Genomic DNA, 17278 nt, shown 5'->3' with positions numbered 1-17278 from the left:
ATTGTCGAGGAGGGAGGCTTCACGCTTCCATTCTGCCCATGTCGTGGGCATGGGCTGGAGGCGATAGATGTTTTCGCGAAGGCGTGGGTGAAGGGCGTGCTCAAATCGGTCCACAAGAGCAACATCTCCCATTCGTGACACTGGGCCGTGCAGCTCAAACTGCTGGATCAGTTTGTCTACTGACTCATTCCCTTGTCGGAGTGAGGCAAGCTTTTGACGGGCTGTGGCTTGTCGGTTTGGGTCTGCAAACATAGAATCGAGTTCCGCCGCAAAGTCATCAAAGGAAATGGCTGGGGCTCCTGGGGCAAGGAGGGTGTTGATGCATTGGGTGGCCCATGGTCCGGCAGTCCCTCCTTTCATGTATGACAGGACAAACAGGACTTGGCTGTGTTCGTCCGGGAACTCGGCATGGCGCATGCTCATGTAGAGTCCACATTCTGCCTTGAAGCGGTCTAGGTCATCTTGTGACCCAGAGAAGGGGGTAGGGGTGGCTACTTTGGGTGGCTTATGAGCCGGAGCGGGTGTAGGGGCCGGGGCTCGGGCCGTGGGTCTGGTCTGGGTGGCCAGTTGGGCCTGGAGATCTTGGAGCTGGCGGGTCAGCTCCGCTATCTGATCTTCCAGCGACATCGGGGGGGATAGAAGTAGGTTGAACCCTTCTTCTGCTGTCAGGGCTCGGTCCTCGATCAGGGACAGCCCAACCTCAGTCCTAGGTGTGTGCGGTGTTCCGGGTGGTTGGGCGCTAGACCCTGTCCTCAGCTCCTCAAACTCACTGAAGGGACTAAGCGGGGATTGAGTTGTCATGTATTACAGAGGGTAACTACAACTTGCCTAAGCAGGGATTGAGTTGAGAAGAAGGGTAAGTTTCCCTATTCCCCGCTTGGCTACTATAAAAAGGAAGTGTACTGTACAGTTCATAACGTGACTCCGGGTAGAAGCCGAGCATGTTCCCGCGACTTGGAAAAGGTGTCACATGGGTTAAGGCGAGTTGCTCGCCTTAACCCACGTGATTTTTCCCGCGGGCTCACATGCGGGCTGAAGTTGTGAGAGGTATGTAGGGATGGGGAGGTCTGGGAAGTGGGGGAAGTCTGGGAAGGTGGTTCTGGGGTGTGGTTGGGTGCCCTGACAGCGGGGTCAGGGGCCGATCCCTGACAGATACGCAACTCCGCTTTCGGAGCTACCCGCATCCTTCGGTGATCTCCCTCACGTTATCATTTATTAGTCATCTCCCATTCTTAGCACGACTACCTTCTTACTACCATTCAGTCGGCTAACCCCTCTTTATCCATTTGTCTTCATTTTCCAGCCTCCAACTCCGCCCTCCTTGGCCCGACACCTCGGTTCCCTGTTTTAGATATCGTTTGGAACCTTTCGGTACCTCTCGGTATCATTCAGTACCTTTTGGTGTTTTCCCCGTTTTGTCATTTCGGGCTTTGACTAAAGTCCTCCCCATCCTCCTTTATAAATACACGTAGATTAGAACCTGTAGTTCCTCAGTTCTAATCTCGACTAAAATGCCACCCAAAGTCCCTCTGAGTGATTCCTGTCCCTGTTCTACAAGACACCTCAGACATAAGAAATACAAGGACTAACAGAGACGTAACGGAGGCACAGCGCTCCCTCCGAGTCGCTGAGGCCGCGTCCTTCTTAGAGCCTCTTGTACCATCCAGCAGAACCAGGCTCCCTGAGAGGCTTCGGTTCATTACCGGAGCCCTCGGACCCCCCTCTAGTTGAGCCCCGCCTGCATTTGGACTCACGCATTTACCCCCTCTTCCATAACCGAACGGGTTTTTGACAGTTATCTCTTAACCGTATCGCTTGTGTGGTGGCATGTGAACTTGCCATGTACTCCGCTTCCATAGATGATAGCACAACGGTTGGTTGTTTCTTCGATGACCAAGCCACAGCACCACCACCCAACAGGAAGACATACCCTGACACCAATCTTCGATCAATCAGTGATGATCCCCAGTCCACATCAGAGAAGCCCAACACGTATATGTCAGCATTGTCATATCCATACATACCCGATCCCGAACCAACTCCCGGACCCTCATCCACATCACCTCCAGAGTCCTACCCTACCTCCGTTCATTCTGATACTCACCTTCAGACTGAACATCACTCCTCTCCCCACCCTCCTATTACTCCTCCTCACTCCTCACATCACCTCCACCCTTCCATCCCTCTTCTACCCTACTTCTGTCTGCTCCAATACTCGCCTTCGGACCTGACACCATTCCTCCTCCACTCCTCTCCCCACTCCTCTCATCTCACTCCTCCCTCCAACCCTCTTCTGCCAAATCTCCGGAAAGTTACCACCTTCCGCTGCTGTCCTGTACCTTGTACTCGGACACCACTTGTACCTTCACTCCAAGATTCCATCATAGTTCCAACCTCGGACATTGACTTCACCTTGGCCTTAGTCCATTGCATTGGTGACCTCATACTATGTAAACACCTTTGCCAACATTCCCTGGACTTTCAACCCCACCTCTGCAACCTCCGTAAGCTCCATAAGCTCCAAGCTCCATGGATCATACTTGGCACTTTCACCACTTGTAATGTATCTTTCATGCTTTCCCCTCATCCCTATTTGGACTGCTGCTTCTCTCATTTTAGCCAGTTAGTCATCATCCCCACTTCACCTCATCCTCCTGCCCCTCTGGGCTTCGCCCTCCCTATCTCCTTTCAGATGTACCACAGGTTCTAACCTATGACCTTTGGTGCTGCTCTGCTTCTGTCATCCCTTTGTCCCTGTTCAGATGCCTTTGTTCCAATTTGGACCCCCTTTGACTTCCTTGTGCTTTCGTCTCTCTATTATATACAGGCACTTTGTCATATCCATCCCCGGCCATCGACTTCCGGTCCCTCCGATCCCTCCGTTCTAACTCTGCTCCTCCCTCACCAACCTCGGGGCCCCCATATTCCGCAAACCTCTCGGTACCCCTCGATGGTCACCACCCCCTCATTTCAATTTATTACCTACGCCTCCCTAAGTACGGAGCCCCGAAGACTTCCAGACAGCTCCGACGTCCGCTAGCGCACCCCTGCCTCCGCTGGGCAATACACTCGCCTGCCCTGCAGAGCCCACCTTCGGGCCTATCCCTCCTTTCCGTTTCTGGGTTATCGCCTGCCTTTCCGCTAACCCCACGAACTGACTCGTCGGTAATATTCAGTCGGCTAATGGTTAAACCCCGTTAGCTCCGCTCCGTTCGGCTCCGCCAATTGCGGAACCGTCTCCACTGTAACCATATATATATCCCACTTGTACATAGGTTACGCCCCAGTAGTAAAATCAACTAGAGTTACCCCCCTAGGTTCTAATTGCCAGTCAGTAAGTTAGGGCACGGATGTGTCACTAGGCACAGCGCTCTTGGCAGAAGTCGCTGAGGCCGAAGCCCTCCGCTACGGAGACATTCCTTCGTCTCGAATCTGGTCTCTGACACACTTGTACATACTTGTTTTAGGCCCCCTAGAGACTTCCTGCTCACTGCCTCTGAAATTAAGGACCAAATGGACAAACAGCAATGGCACAGCACTCTGCATGAGTTGCTGAGGCCAAGGTCCCTCCTTGCTAAGGCTCCAGTTCCCCTCCGGAATCGTCTGCCCTTGCCCAGTTCTAACAAGCATACCTGCTCAATATGTTATTCCCAAGTCTTCTGTGCCACGTAGATATCTGAAGATTCTCTTAACAGCCCTCCAGTGTTCGTTGGAAGGTCATGAGCAAAACTGGCTGTGTTTGGACCACATAGCTGATATCTGGTCTCATAGCCATAGATGCATATAGGAGTGCCCAATCACTTCTCAGTATAGGGTCGAGTGCTCAAAGAGGTCATTGTCAGTTGCCCACTCCAGTTTACTTGAGGGGTCTATTGGGGTCACCACCATGTCCGTGTTCACCATCCCAAATCGTTCTAGGATCCAGCGGATATATGATCCCTGGTGGATTGTGATGCATCTCCACTCCCTTTCCCTATATATTTGGATTCCTACAATGATGCAGGGTTTGTCTCCTTGGTCAGTGATTTCCCATTTCTCTGCGATTTCTCGTTTGTTTGTTTCAGTTCTTCCCTTTGTGCAGAATAAGGCAAAATCATCGACCCACAGAAGACTTGTGGAGTTTTTTGTCGGATATAAACACAATAGTCAGTGTTAAGGCATTGATACTGATACCCAAGGGATTTAAGGTGAGCATCAAGGGTCCTGTTCCACGCATGCCCAGATTGTTTTAGACCGTAGAGAGCATGGAGAAGCTGGCATGCCTGTGGTGTACCATCTTTGAACCCTTCTGGTTGTTCCATGTAGATGGGTTCCTCCAGTTCTCCATACAGGTAAGCACTTTTGATGTCCAGAACGCTCATCTCTAAATCACATATGGTGGTAATGGTGATCAGGTTCCGAAGCAAGTCTAGGCACATGATGGGGGCAAAGGTCTGGTCAAAATCCTGGCCTGGGATTTGAGAATAGCCCTTAGCAACAAGATGTGCTTTATATTGAATGGGGTTGCTATCAGCATCAAACTTCATGGAGTATACCCACCGCCACCCCATCAGTTTCCTCCCCAGTGGTAAACTCACGAGTTTCCATGTCCTCATCTTCTTCAGCTGGTCCATCTCTTCCACCATTGCCTCCTTCCATAATGTCCACTCTGGTGATCTTTGTGCTTCAGCCAGGGTCTGCGGTACCCCAAGTGTGGTTGACTGACATGTGAGTAGTGCAAATGCGAATGATGCGATTTCTTGCTGCACTTCTGGTTTGAGTCCTTCAGTACCTGGAGGTGGTTTGGTCGTCTGGTGTGACCTTTCAGCCGGTTTCCTGGCAGCTGGGTTATTTGCGAGTTTGCAGTCAATGTTCTTCCTTGGGTGCAAGGTTGCATGTTGTTCAGTTGGGTTCGAAGTAGCGGGAGTAGTTTTAACTTTGGTTTCGTCAGATGAATTATTGTGTTTTTCTCACTGCCTGATCTTCTTCGGTGTTTACCCCATTTGTCACTTCTTCATCTCCCCCATCTTCCTCCCTCTGTCCAAACAGATCCGAAATCCTTTCTGTGTCCTCCCCTTCCATTGCAATTGCATCCCCTCTTCCATCCAAGAACTTATAAACGATATCATGACTCGACATGATTCTGTGTCGTAGTACCTGATTGCTTGTGTTCCATCTTCGAAACCCACAAATGTACGTGATTGCCTTGGGGTCAAGTTTTGACTTTGAGCATGTTTCATCAAGTACATATACATCACAGCCAAAAGGGTGTAGATGGGAAATATTTGGTTTCTTGTTGAACATGGCTTCATATGGTGTTTTTCCAGCGAGAGCAGTCGTCATTGCATGGTTCCTGATATAGGCTGCATGGCTAACTGCTTCTGCCCATAGACTTTTTGGCAGGTGTGCATCGATCAGCATTGCACACATCAACTCCACCAGTGTTTGATTTGGGTGTTCCACTACTCTGTGTCGTTGTGGTGAGTATGGTGCTGAGGTTTTCCATTCTATACCTCTCTCATCTGGCCATCCTTTTAGCTCGTTCCCCATGAATTCTCCTCCTGCATCAAACCGGAATGCTTTTACAGTCCATCCCAGCTGTGTGGACAACCATTCAGCATACTCCTTCACCTTCTGGGCTACATCCGATTTGGCATGTTGTAATGGGTCTATTGCCTAGACTCAAGACAGAGAGAAGGGGGAGGGTTGTAGTGTGTGCAGGTGTGGTTCATGGGGCCAGGTTTTGGTCCTGGGGCGCTACTGGGTCTGCTAGAACTTCAACTAAACACTCACCTACTTCTCTCTTGGACGTCAAGGCTGAGAGTTATGTGTGGGAGGGTCTTAGATGTTGGTAACTAACTCAGAGGGGGCGTTAGGGTCGTGGATGGTGTCTTTGCCACTTGGATGTAACTTCTGCTTGTTCCTTCATGGGTCTATTCAGTACTAACTTGTTATGTACAAGCTATTATCCATTTTATAGAGTAACATCTGAAAAGTGTAATATCTCCAATGGGCTCTCATGGGCTTTCATGGGCTTTCGTGGGCTTTCATGGGCTTTCATGGACTTTCATGGATTTTCATGGGGGGCCATGAACACCCATGGACACCCATGGAAGCCCATGAAAGCCCATGTACAACATTATCTTCCAATTTCTGTGAAATTCCATGGGTACCATGAATGCCCGTGGATACCCATGAATACCCATGGGAACATTATTAGAAGGGTCCATGAATGTTCATGGATGTTTATGGAGGTCCACAGAAGTCCATGACAGTGCATGAACAACAACATACTTGTCAAGACTCAGCCCTCATTCAGGGGCAGCCTGACCTCAGAGTTGGGTGTGCAGTGTTCTGGGCAGTGGGGCACTAGATCCTGCCTGTAGTTCCTCAAACTCACTGAGGGGGCTAAGTGGGGAGTGAGTTGAGAAGAAGGGTGAGTTTCCCCCCTGCTAAGCTACTATAAAAGGAAGTGGACTGTGCCAGTTTATAGTGTGACTGCAGGCAGAAGCAGGCGCATTCCCACAGCTTGGAAAGGGTGTCACATGGGTCTGTATGTGGGCTCCTGGTTGTAAATACACATGGAAAAATAGGGAAAAATGGGGAGAGACTGGGGGGAGGGGTTTCAGGGTTGGTCTTCACAGGTGTCATATCCATCCTCTGCCACCACCTTCTGTCACCTCCAGCCATCCCTGATTACCTCTGCTCCACTCATACCAACCTCAGAGCCCCCCAATGGTCACCACCCCCCATTTCCATATATTACTTACACCTCCCTAAGTACAGAACCCCAACAGCCTCCAGACAGCTCCAATGTCCACAAGCACACCCCTGACTCTGTTGGGCCATTTAGTTGCCTGCCCTGCAAGTCTGCCTTTGTGTCAGAAACGGGATTATTGTCAGAGTGAGGAATATTGTCAGAGATCTGGGATGCTGTCAGAGACTGGGAATATTGTTGGAGTCTGGCAGACTGTCAGAAGACAGATAGACGACGGATTGGGTTCTGTCTGAGTTGAGGTCGGAGGTGATGCAGAGGTCTGTTGGAGCGCGCGCGCGGATATGCGGGCGGAAATATGCGGCGCGTCCGGAAGTGCTGTTCAAGGTTAGCAGAGTGGGATCGCGGCCTCAGCGACTCAGGTGGAGCGCTGTGCCCTGAGCTTGACGTTTGGGGGAGATCCCGTATTTACGGATTGACACTCACAGCGGACTTCAAACAAGACTTGCAGGCGGAGTGGACCTGTAGGAGGAGCGCGGACTCCGCGAGCACGGACTCAGAGGGGGGGAAGCCCCTTTGCAGAAGAAGAGACTCAGAACAGACAGGGGGGTACTCTAGTTGATTTCAGACTGAGGTCCCCAAAAGTATTTACAAGGTATATAAATAGGCAAGAGGGAATATAGAAAGGCCAGTCAGTCCGGCGTGGTCTGGCACGGAGATAAGCGGGGATTGTCAAACTAAATAAGGACAAGAGCCCGGGAACTGGAAAGGAGGAACAGATCACTAAACAATAAGTGGCAAGGGTTATTGATGAATAACTGAATGAGATCAATAACCTAGTGCCAATAAAGAGGGGATCAAATGCCGATATTGGCAGGGAAGCAAACAATAAATGGCACTCGGCAAGGAATGAATGATAAGCTGCCAAGTGACAAATGGCCAGAGGAAAAGCAGAGGTCAGCGTGCGGCGCCGATACAAGTCCGCAAATAAGCGGGGTCGGTGCGGTGCCGACACAAGTCTGCGAACAGAAGTTGATCTGCCAGCACTGTCACACAAGGACAGCATGAAGGCCAACAGAGGTACAGAGGGGAGTGGGAGTGTTGACCTGACCAGAGGTGTCAAGGGCAACCAGAAGTGGCCAGAAGGTGCAGAGATGGGCAGAGGGTGCGGAGTGGGCAGAGGGTGCGGAGTGGACGGAAGCGGGGCATGGCTGTGATCACATAGCGGGAAGCGATGAGTGTGGTTCAGATGGAGACAAGGCAGGCGTGACTGAATGCCGGGAGCGCCAAGGGCTCAGGAACTGGAGGTAAGGTCGGAATACCGGCAGGGTCTAGGTTCTGATTCTTGGCCAAGTCTCACGCAGTAAGGCAGGGGGCCAGACATGGGGTTGGGGGCTGGTTAGGATGGGTTTCGGGTTGGCGGATTCGCCTATTGGCATTGGTTCGCCGCTGACGGAGCCCCGGGATTTGTCAGTCATGACACTTTGGACCACCCTCTCCATTCTCCTTTGTCTGTTAAACCTGTAACCCAAGTTGCCAGTAATATTCAGTTGGCTAACCCTTGGGCCATAGATGGATATGACAGATTCTCTCATTGTTTTGGAGAGTGTGGTTGTGTTACCTCTCTGTTCGAGAGGCTCGTCAAAGGTGGAGGTTTGGCCAAACCTTTGGTATGTGCCAATTCTCCTCCTGATTTCTGAGCAGTGCCTCCTTTTGGCATCGTCTTCTCCTATCCTTGGGAGAAGAATCTCTTTTGCATCTCTGTCAAGTCGCTGATGATACTCCAGTGTACTCTCACTGGTTGTTCTTTTCATGAATTTTTCACAAGTTCTGGTTTTATCCTGGCCCATGGCCCAGGGGTATTTTTTTTGTTTCCTCACTATTTTGTGAGAAGTTTATTTCCTTCAGCAAGTCAGTTTGCTCGCTGATTTTATCAGTCAACGTGTCGATTGCGTTGGCCATTCTTTCTAGAGTTATCTCTAGATGAGGCTATTATGGCTTATTTCATCGATCTTTTTTGGATTGAGTTTATTGTGTTTATTATGCACGATTCCTGGTTTTCCAGGAGGAAGTTTGGCTGGGCAAGTAGTTACTCTCCCCAGTTAATATTGCCGCTTCTGGGGGTTCCAGAAGGGGTTCTTGGAGACAAGACTCCATGCTTGCTTTGTTTAGGTGAGGCTGTTGCAGAGGGCACTTCCTTTTCATGGAGGGGTTTGTTTGCTGGTTTTTCCATAAGGCTTCCTCAGCGAACTCCCTCATTTCAGTTTGCCTTCTCTTCATGATCTTGGAGACCTCCTCCAAGGTTGGTGACCTTGCCTTGTCTGGCATGGCATGGGGTGGTGTAAACAGTGGAAGTTCTTTTTGAGCTTCCATGCTCTGAGAGATCCTGCTCTCAGGGCATTTCTTTGCACCTTTAGCCTGAGAAGAAGTTGGTCTTCATTTCCCATCCTCCATTCAGATGGGACCTGGAACAAGTCCAGTAGTTTTTCAGATAGCCGATGTGGAGGTTCTTCCCTCTGTTTCTCTTTGTCTGCCTTTGGGGCTTGGCTTGGGGAAATGGGGGAGGACTCCAGGGGGTAGTGGGGTCCTGGAGTTTCCTGCAACTGTATCCAATCAGCTTTTTGGGCTGATTGTTCAGCACTTACGCATTTATCACACAAGTCGATCACCTCCTCTGGAGGCAAGAGATCTTCCCCAGCTTGGGTGAGATCAATGTGTTGTGGAGATCTAGGGGTATTGGGCCCCACACTTACTCCACATAAGTTTTTAAAACCTTCAGGGACCAGCCCTGAGGTGGTTGTTCTTTCTGGATTGTGTTGATCCTTGTCATCATCTGATGATGGCTGTTGCTTTGAATCTCCCATGATGGGAGATTGCAGTTTCTTTATAAACCACTCATTTTTCTTCATCATCACTGCAGATGCGACCTTGCCCTTGTGGGCAAGTTTTGGTGCCATCAGCGCTACCGAGTCAAGTAGTTAATGAGATATGATAGTTTTTGTGGGTTGTGTTGTAAAACACACCTCATACACTTAAAAAAGTGTGAGGTCTCAGTGGGATTGCTCAGCACACAGAGCCGTAAGTGATACAATGGTGTGTATATTACGGTGTGTGTAAGCGGTTAACCCGGAAGTTACCGCTTACCCATGTGACTATATGTTCCTCGTAATTACATATGGCTCGGGGTTCAGGGCTATTGCCCTGACAGTTTATGAGCAATATCCCCATGACCTGCCTGATATCCATGTTATAGAGAAATATGGTGGGCAGTAACTGGTTATATTTGATATGGAATACTTCAATATCCAGCATCACTTCCAGGATTCTGTGGGGATTCTGGTAATATCCGAGCTTGAATATTTTACCTCAAAATGCAGTGAACCTTGCTTCAACACCAATGTCATGTCATCATTTCCAGCATGCAAATACTTTGAAGAACAATTTATGAATTCTGAAGTTTGTTGAAGCAGCAATGAATGTTTCAAGTGTACAGTATTATAATTCTTGGTGTAAACAATGAAGCATCCTACCTGCAGCTAGTCCCCTGACCAAGACACCTGACCCCTGCATTGGTCACTGCATACCAGCTCTACCAGTGGCCCTTATGCACACACATCCGGGGTGGAGCAATAGGCCAGATCTAAGTACAGAGCAGACCCATCATCTGCATAGCATGCCTCCACATCCCATGTTGGAGTGTTACCAATTCTGGTACACACTCCACTAGCATTGGTGCTGTTCCACCGCATATGGTCATAAGAAACCATAATGACAACATTGCAAAGTATAATGTCTGCTCCCCACCCCCAGGGTATGGAAACAATAGGAGTATTGGAGGTGTATACCATTTTCTTTAAGTTAGGGCACTCATCTGTTGGGTAAAACATTAGTCAGACAGGTGCAAATTTCATTTCTAGCTTCAGTTCACCATATCGTGATGGGACTGCAACTGGCCATGATCTAGTCGACCCCACTGGATGGCTTGGTTCCACCCATATTCCAAGGTGGAAATCAGCAGCAATGACAGGAAGTAGACCAATTGGGACCAAAGCATTCCAGAATCGCATTGAGACTTTGATGAACTGCTACTATTATGCTGGCAGGTAGTGTATGTGGTGTGAGTAGCTATTTATGCCACATGCATTAAGGAGCCCTAACCTTGGTCTGGGGCAGAATGTGTTGAAAATGGAGGAGGGAAGCTGGTGGCCTCTTGCAGTAGTTATATGAGTGATGATCTTCTCAATCTTTGAAATATTCCTTACTAACCCCCAGTGTTTTGCTGGTGTGCCATCAATATTGCTGATATCATCATTAATATCGCAGTTGAGGTGAGACACCAAATGCACATATTCATTATATGTATTGAGGAAAAATGTATTCTCATTCTATACTACTGCCAGCAGCTCAGCCATTACACATGCAGATGCTTATAGATAGGTCTATTTTTCTTTTAAACCTTCTGAATCAGAGCCTGTTGGGCTTCGTCTTGAGCATGTGCATCATCCAGTTTTGTGCCAACTTCCATGTGTTGAGGGATGGGCATGACTGGCTCATGGACATTGGTGAATGGGAACAAAGTGTGGCCAGAGGGAAATTTCATGCTAGGTTTCAGCAGTGAGGGGATACCAGTTGCTTTTTGGCTATCAGACACCTCATTGCCACAGTAGGAGATATCAGACCTGATCTCCCTTTTTGGCCAATCAGGAACAATTATTCTGCTGTGGTTGGCAATTGATTGACAATATTCCCATAGTAATGTTCTCATGGGATGAAGGAAATAGGAATATCCTGTTCCCAATGTGATGTAATAATGAGGATGGGCCACCAGGTACCCTATTGTTGATGTGGCACACTGTCAGGGACTGCACATGTAAGGAGTGGACAGGGATGGAATGATGTGCACAAAGTGTGCATTTCACTTATTCTTTATTGTTTAATAATCTTCGGACTAAACAATGTAAAACACCTGTATGTACATAAATAGTGTCCAGGGTCGGGAAAAGGGGCTTTGCTCTTCTCCTCCCCCCCTGTCGAAATACTAGCTCCATACAGTCTAGATTACCGACAGCCTGAGGATTGAGGAGTCACCAAGGCCGGCACCCCAACTAGCCTTACAGCACATCAGTTTGCATTGACAAAGGTGTTCCTGAGAATCCTAGTCATTGTAAATGCTGGAGTGCCATCTCCAGCAAAGAGAGGGCTCATATACATAGGTGCTGTGGCCTACTAGAGTGTGGCTATGTCAGGGCACACACCCTGACTAGCCCGGACCCGGACCCGCTTCCGGACCCGCTTCCACCTGCTGCGCTTCCTGCACATGCACACGCTCCACGCACCACATGCTCCGGGCCCAGTTCCTACCCCTTCATGTGACTTCCGGGTATCCCCGGAAGTTTTGCTGATATTGTGGCCACTGTGGGAAGATGGGAAGTTGGCTTCCTTCTCATCTTCTTACCCACAGTAGGTTGTGCCCTGGATAGGGTTGGTTACACCAGTAGGCTGTGGACCATGGGACCCGGGAGTTGTCCCCTGACAGGCTACAATGATAACCAATAGAAGCATGACATGAAAAGAAGTTACATTCATTTGGATAATTGTAAGTGAGAGAAGGGAAGGGGGAAACATGTGGCAGAAGATAGTGGCATGAGAGAATGATGTTAGAGACTGGATTCCCAAGGAGGAGATGGGAGACTCAATAGTCAGAGGGCTTTGGCCTCAGCGACTCTACTCAGAAGCGCTGTGCCATGCAACACATTGGTGCCCTAATTTGTGGATGGAAGAGTCTTTCTAAAAGGGGGAAACTCTCATTGATTATCTGACTGAGGTTTCTGGTATCTACAAGTATGGTATATATAGATGCATGGGAAGTCTAGGCAGGGGCCCATAAATGGCAGGAGCTGGGCAGGGCTGACATAACAGGGTCAAGGGTTAGTCAACTGAATGTTACCAATGACTTGGGTTATGGGGTTAGTGGACAACAACCCAGAAAGAGAATGGAGAGGGTGGTCCGAAGGTGAACTTGCAGGGTAGGTGACTCAATGGCCTAGTGGGGATGGGAGTGTGCTTGCAGATGTTGGAGCTGTCTGGAGGTCTTCAGGATTCCATACTTAGGGAGGCATAAGTAATATATGGAAATGGAGGGGTGTGTCATATCCATACAATCCCGACCTCTGCTCCGGGCTCCCGGAACTCCGAACTCCAACTTCTGGAGCCCTACTTCCCTTCCGTCACCTTCTCCTTGCCGACTCCCAAGAGGTTATCCCACCTCCAGCTTGGACACCACCTTCGGTCCGACTCCGGAACATTCCAGGTCCGACCCCAACCTCGACACCTTCCAGACGAGTATGCAAAACCTATGCTCCCGACTCCGGACCTCCGCTCCGGAATCCCGTTCGCATCTCTGTCTCCGGAACCTCTGGTCTTAGCTCTGACCTCGGACTTTGACCCCACCTCCGCTTATACCCATTGTATTGGTTAGCTCATTCCATTTAATTATGTTTGCCAATATTCCGGAGTTTAACTTCCGAGTTCGGACTTTCCGGACTTATGTCGGACCTTGCAACTATTGCATTGTCCTATTCAGTTCCACTATTCTCCCTCATTCCTATTTGGGCTGCTGCTTCCTTTCTATTCAGTCAGCTAGCCATTCCCCACTCCCAACCTCCTTCCTTCCTCCTTGGGCCTTGGCCCTTCATTCCTCCTTTGAGAAACACCATTGAGTCAAACCCTTGACCCTCGGTGTTGTTCCTCTTTCCAGCTCCCTTTGTCTCCTTTTGGAGTACCCTCGCTCCTTTTGATTCCGGACCCCTCCTTATATACAATGTACATAGTAACTTGTAACCTCAGTCCGAAATCGACATGAATTCCCCCCAAGAGACTTTCCCTCTGCTAGATCCGAAATTAGGGACCCCTAGGACAACCAGCAATGGCACAGCGCTCCACCTGAGTCGCTGAGGCTGAGGTCCTTCCACGCTAAGTCTCCGATTCCACTCCGGAGTTGTCCGAATCTGCCCAGTTCTAACAAATGGGTGGTTTGTTTGCTCCAAAAGATAAAAGCAAATATTAGTTGTTAGCTAATATAAAACTAACACGTCACTTTAAGTGTGAGTTAGGGTAAGTTAGACACAGCTGAACAAAAGTGTCATAGTGAGAATTAGTGAGAATTTGGTGGAGGGACTTCTTAATTGAATAATCTCTCAGTAATATTTGGTTATCACACCACAGGAGAAAAGTGAGCGATCCTGAACCTGCTAGATAACTAGCACGCACTCTAAGCGATAGAAAGAGCAGTTTGGTCACTCCTGCATTGAGTAACATTTATTGTGGAATTATTTTATTAGTAGTTTTCCTTCAGTAAATTATCAGGAAAATCACATCCTACTGAAAAGTGGTATATCTAGGTGTAATATTGACTAGAAATCATATTAAAGTCACTATAGAATTTTATCCGTAGACGATCTATACATCAGGTGAGATCGTTGGGGGGTGTTTATTGTTGTTTAGACAGTGAACAATTATATATTTGGCAACCAAAACACGGTCAGTATGCAAATCAGCACAAACTCCAATATCGTTATTGGATGTAGGAAAGGTGATCCAGCTCTGCTCCTTCACCGCTCTGCCTCCCATTCAGGCACCAGACTGACCAGCCCCTCTTCTGTTCTCCCTTTCGTATTTATGCATTGTAGATAGTATACTACCTATGTACCCCAGTTTGAATGTCAACTAGAATACCCCCAAGTCCTCTTGTCCATAGTTGTCAGGGACAGCTCCAAAAGTGGCAAAGTCCCGGCATGGGGGCCTCAATGGGACTCATAGTGGCTATGCATAGTGGTGGTCCTGTTGTGGGGTGAGTGTCCCCAACCACTTAGTCTGAAGTGGGAAAGTGAGAAGAAGGCTGCTTCTTCTGTTCCCACCCCAGGTGCTGTTATATACATGTGGCTGAGGTCACATGGAAGGAGCCATGTCATCTCTGCACACAGCTGCACCCCTCTGGGTGTCTCTGCAGGAGATCCTGGGGGTGGCCACTGTGTGGGTGGGAATGTGTGCAGTGGGTGTGGCAATAGGGGCAGTGGCATTAGGGTGTAGTGGTACAGGAGGGGTGTGCAGCATTCCCAGGTATGTGGGTGCACTGGTGGTACATAGAGAAAGAGGGAAAAGGAAAGGAGAGGGGGAAGATGAGCAAGAAGCAATGGCAGGGGAATCGGAGTAGGGTGGCATGGTGTGGCATGGGGTCAGGCAGGGTATGCCCTGACAGTAGTTCACCTCTGACTTCATCTTCACTTGAGCCTACATTGCCACCAGGTTCCCTCCACTATACCTGAATACAGGATACTGTACTGGCATGACCAACAACCGGTAATGCATAACGCTGGCCCGCCAGTCCGGTTCAAATGTAAAATTGTAACGCGTAACGCGAGGCAGCCGGTCGGCCGTCCAGCGTAACGCAGATTCACGGACTTTGTGGTGGCTGTGCTGATGTAATTCAACTTTCCCTTTTTGTATTGTATATACATTCAAAAATGTGAATAGCAAAATTCGGCCAACTCCAAAGCCATCATGAACACATGCTTGAAATTTTTTGTCATTTACAGTAAATTTCATAACACGTTGCCAAATGTGTGTCAGTATAATATGCCTTCTAGGACGAATAAATTAGGCCAACCCCACTACACCGCAGCTAAGGTAAGACCCGATCTCGTTAAAAAACAATCAAAAAACCAACCTGTATCACGTGCGAATCTGGTCGGGTGTAACACATAATGCAGGGTTGCCGGTTGGTGGTTTTCCGAAACTTTTTCCCACGCCTCCACGTGACCCGGTTGTTGGTCGTGCCAGTACAGTAGCCTAGAGCATGTGGCACAATGCTCCCATGGAGTTGTTGAAACCAACATCCCAACCCCCTGACATCTTGCAATGGAGTAACCTATCAGCTAAGTGATCACTCACACTGCCATACTCTGCTCCACTTCCCACGAATACCCTCAAGCACTGTTTCTGACACCAAGCAGCAAAGGTGGCTGGAGGATGGAGTTCAGTGCAGTGCCGACACAAGTCCATGAGTTGGAGGTTGATCAGTCAGTGCTGTCACAAATAAGGTCTGTCACATGACAGCTCATAAGTGCTTGTGACATCTCATGCATTGACTCATCATACATGTTCATGGAGCATTATGAATGTCCATGATGCATCATGGGACATTATAGCATTTTACATGATGGGGAAAGGTCAAAATAAACATATGGCACTCCATGACACTCCATGAACCTTCATGACCTGTCATGAAAGGTCATGAGGGTTCATGAACATCATGACCGCTCATGAACCTTGTCAGCACATGACAGTTCATGACAATTTGTCATGGACCGTCATGAAATCCAAAATTTTCAATGTAAAAAATGTCTGATTCAATTCAATTGTCATGACATGTCATGAGGGGTTATGAAATTTCGTGGCATGTCATGACTCCTCATGATTTCATGATGCAGGATTACACTCCTGGAGAGTACCTCAATGGGGGAGGAGGTCAAAGTCCGAAGGTGGAGATGTGACTGGAGTTCTAGAGGTGGAGGTGCAATGGAGTTCTGGTGTAGGAGTCTGGAGCTGGAAGAGCAGAACTTTGCAAGCTCTAGTCTGGAAGGTAACGAGGTAGGGATTGTACCTGGAGTCAACTGGAGTCAGACCAGAGGTAGTGTTAGAGTTGTGTTGGAGCTAGAGGTGGTGTAGGCTCTCAACAGAACAACAGGAGGAGGAGGAGGAGAGGTCCTGGAGTTCCAGAGTAGGAGATGGAGGTCTGGAAACAGGAGTGGAGGTCTGGAGTTGCATGGATATGACAGGAAGGATCTCTCCAGATTGGATCAGAGGGTGGAGATCAGGTCTGTTTCTTGTGCACTACTGTCCACATGGATCCGAAGTGGTGCCCTGACAGTGATTTTCATGAGCATGATATCAAGTCAATACTTAGATATCCAAGTTGTGGACACTTATATACCTATTTGAGTGCCCAGCCAGAACAAAGGTACAGGATGGAAAAAATCATGAGGTGAAAGCAACATAAGTTGGACATCCTGCTGCTAATGTGGGTGGTTAAACTTTGTATGACTTGGTGTGTGTCAGGGCACACCTCAGCCAGCCTCCCTGACCCCCCTATGCTGGAAGGAGAGAAGCCATAAGCTGATCCAGATTGATCAAAGAATGCAGTTAAATCCCTCATTTGTCATATCCATCCTCTGCCACCACCTTCCACCACCTCTGGCCATCTCTGACACCCTCCATTCTGCTCACACCAACCTTGGAACCCCCAAATCCCATCTTCACCTCCAAGCCCCCTGATGGTCACCACCCTGTTAGAACCGGGCAGATTCAGACGACTCCGGAGTGGAATCGGAGACTTAGCATGGAAGGACCTTGGCCTCAGCAACTCAGGTGGAGCGCTGTGCCATTGCTGGTTGTCCTAGGGGTCCCTAATTTCGGATCTAGCAGAGGGAAAGTCTCTTGGGGGGAATTCATGTCGATTTCGGACTGAGGTTACAAGTTACTATGTACATTGTATATAAGGAGGGGTCTGGAATCAAAAGGAGTGAG

The sequence above is a fragment of the Cantharellus anzutake genome (genome assembly GCF_015039405.1).
Source record: "Cantharellus anzutake strain C23 chromosome Unknown EI90scaffold_38, whole genome shotgun sequence".
Lineage (NCBI taxonomy): Eukaryota > Fungi > Basidiomycota > Agaricomycetes > Cantharellales > Hydnaceae > Cantharellus > Cantharellus anzutake.
Note: the sequence above shows the minus strand (reverse complement) of the source record.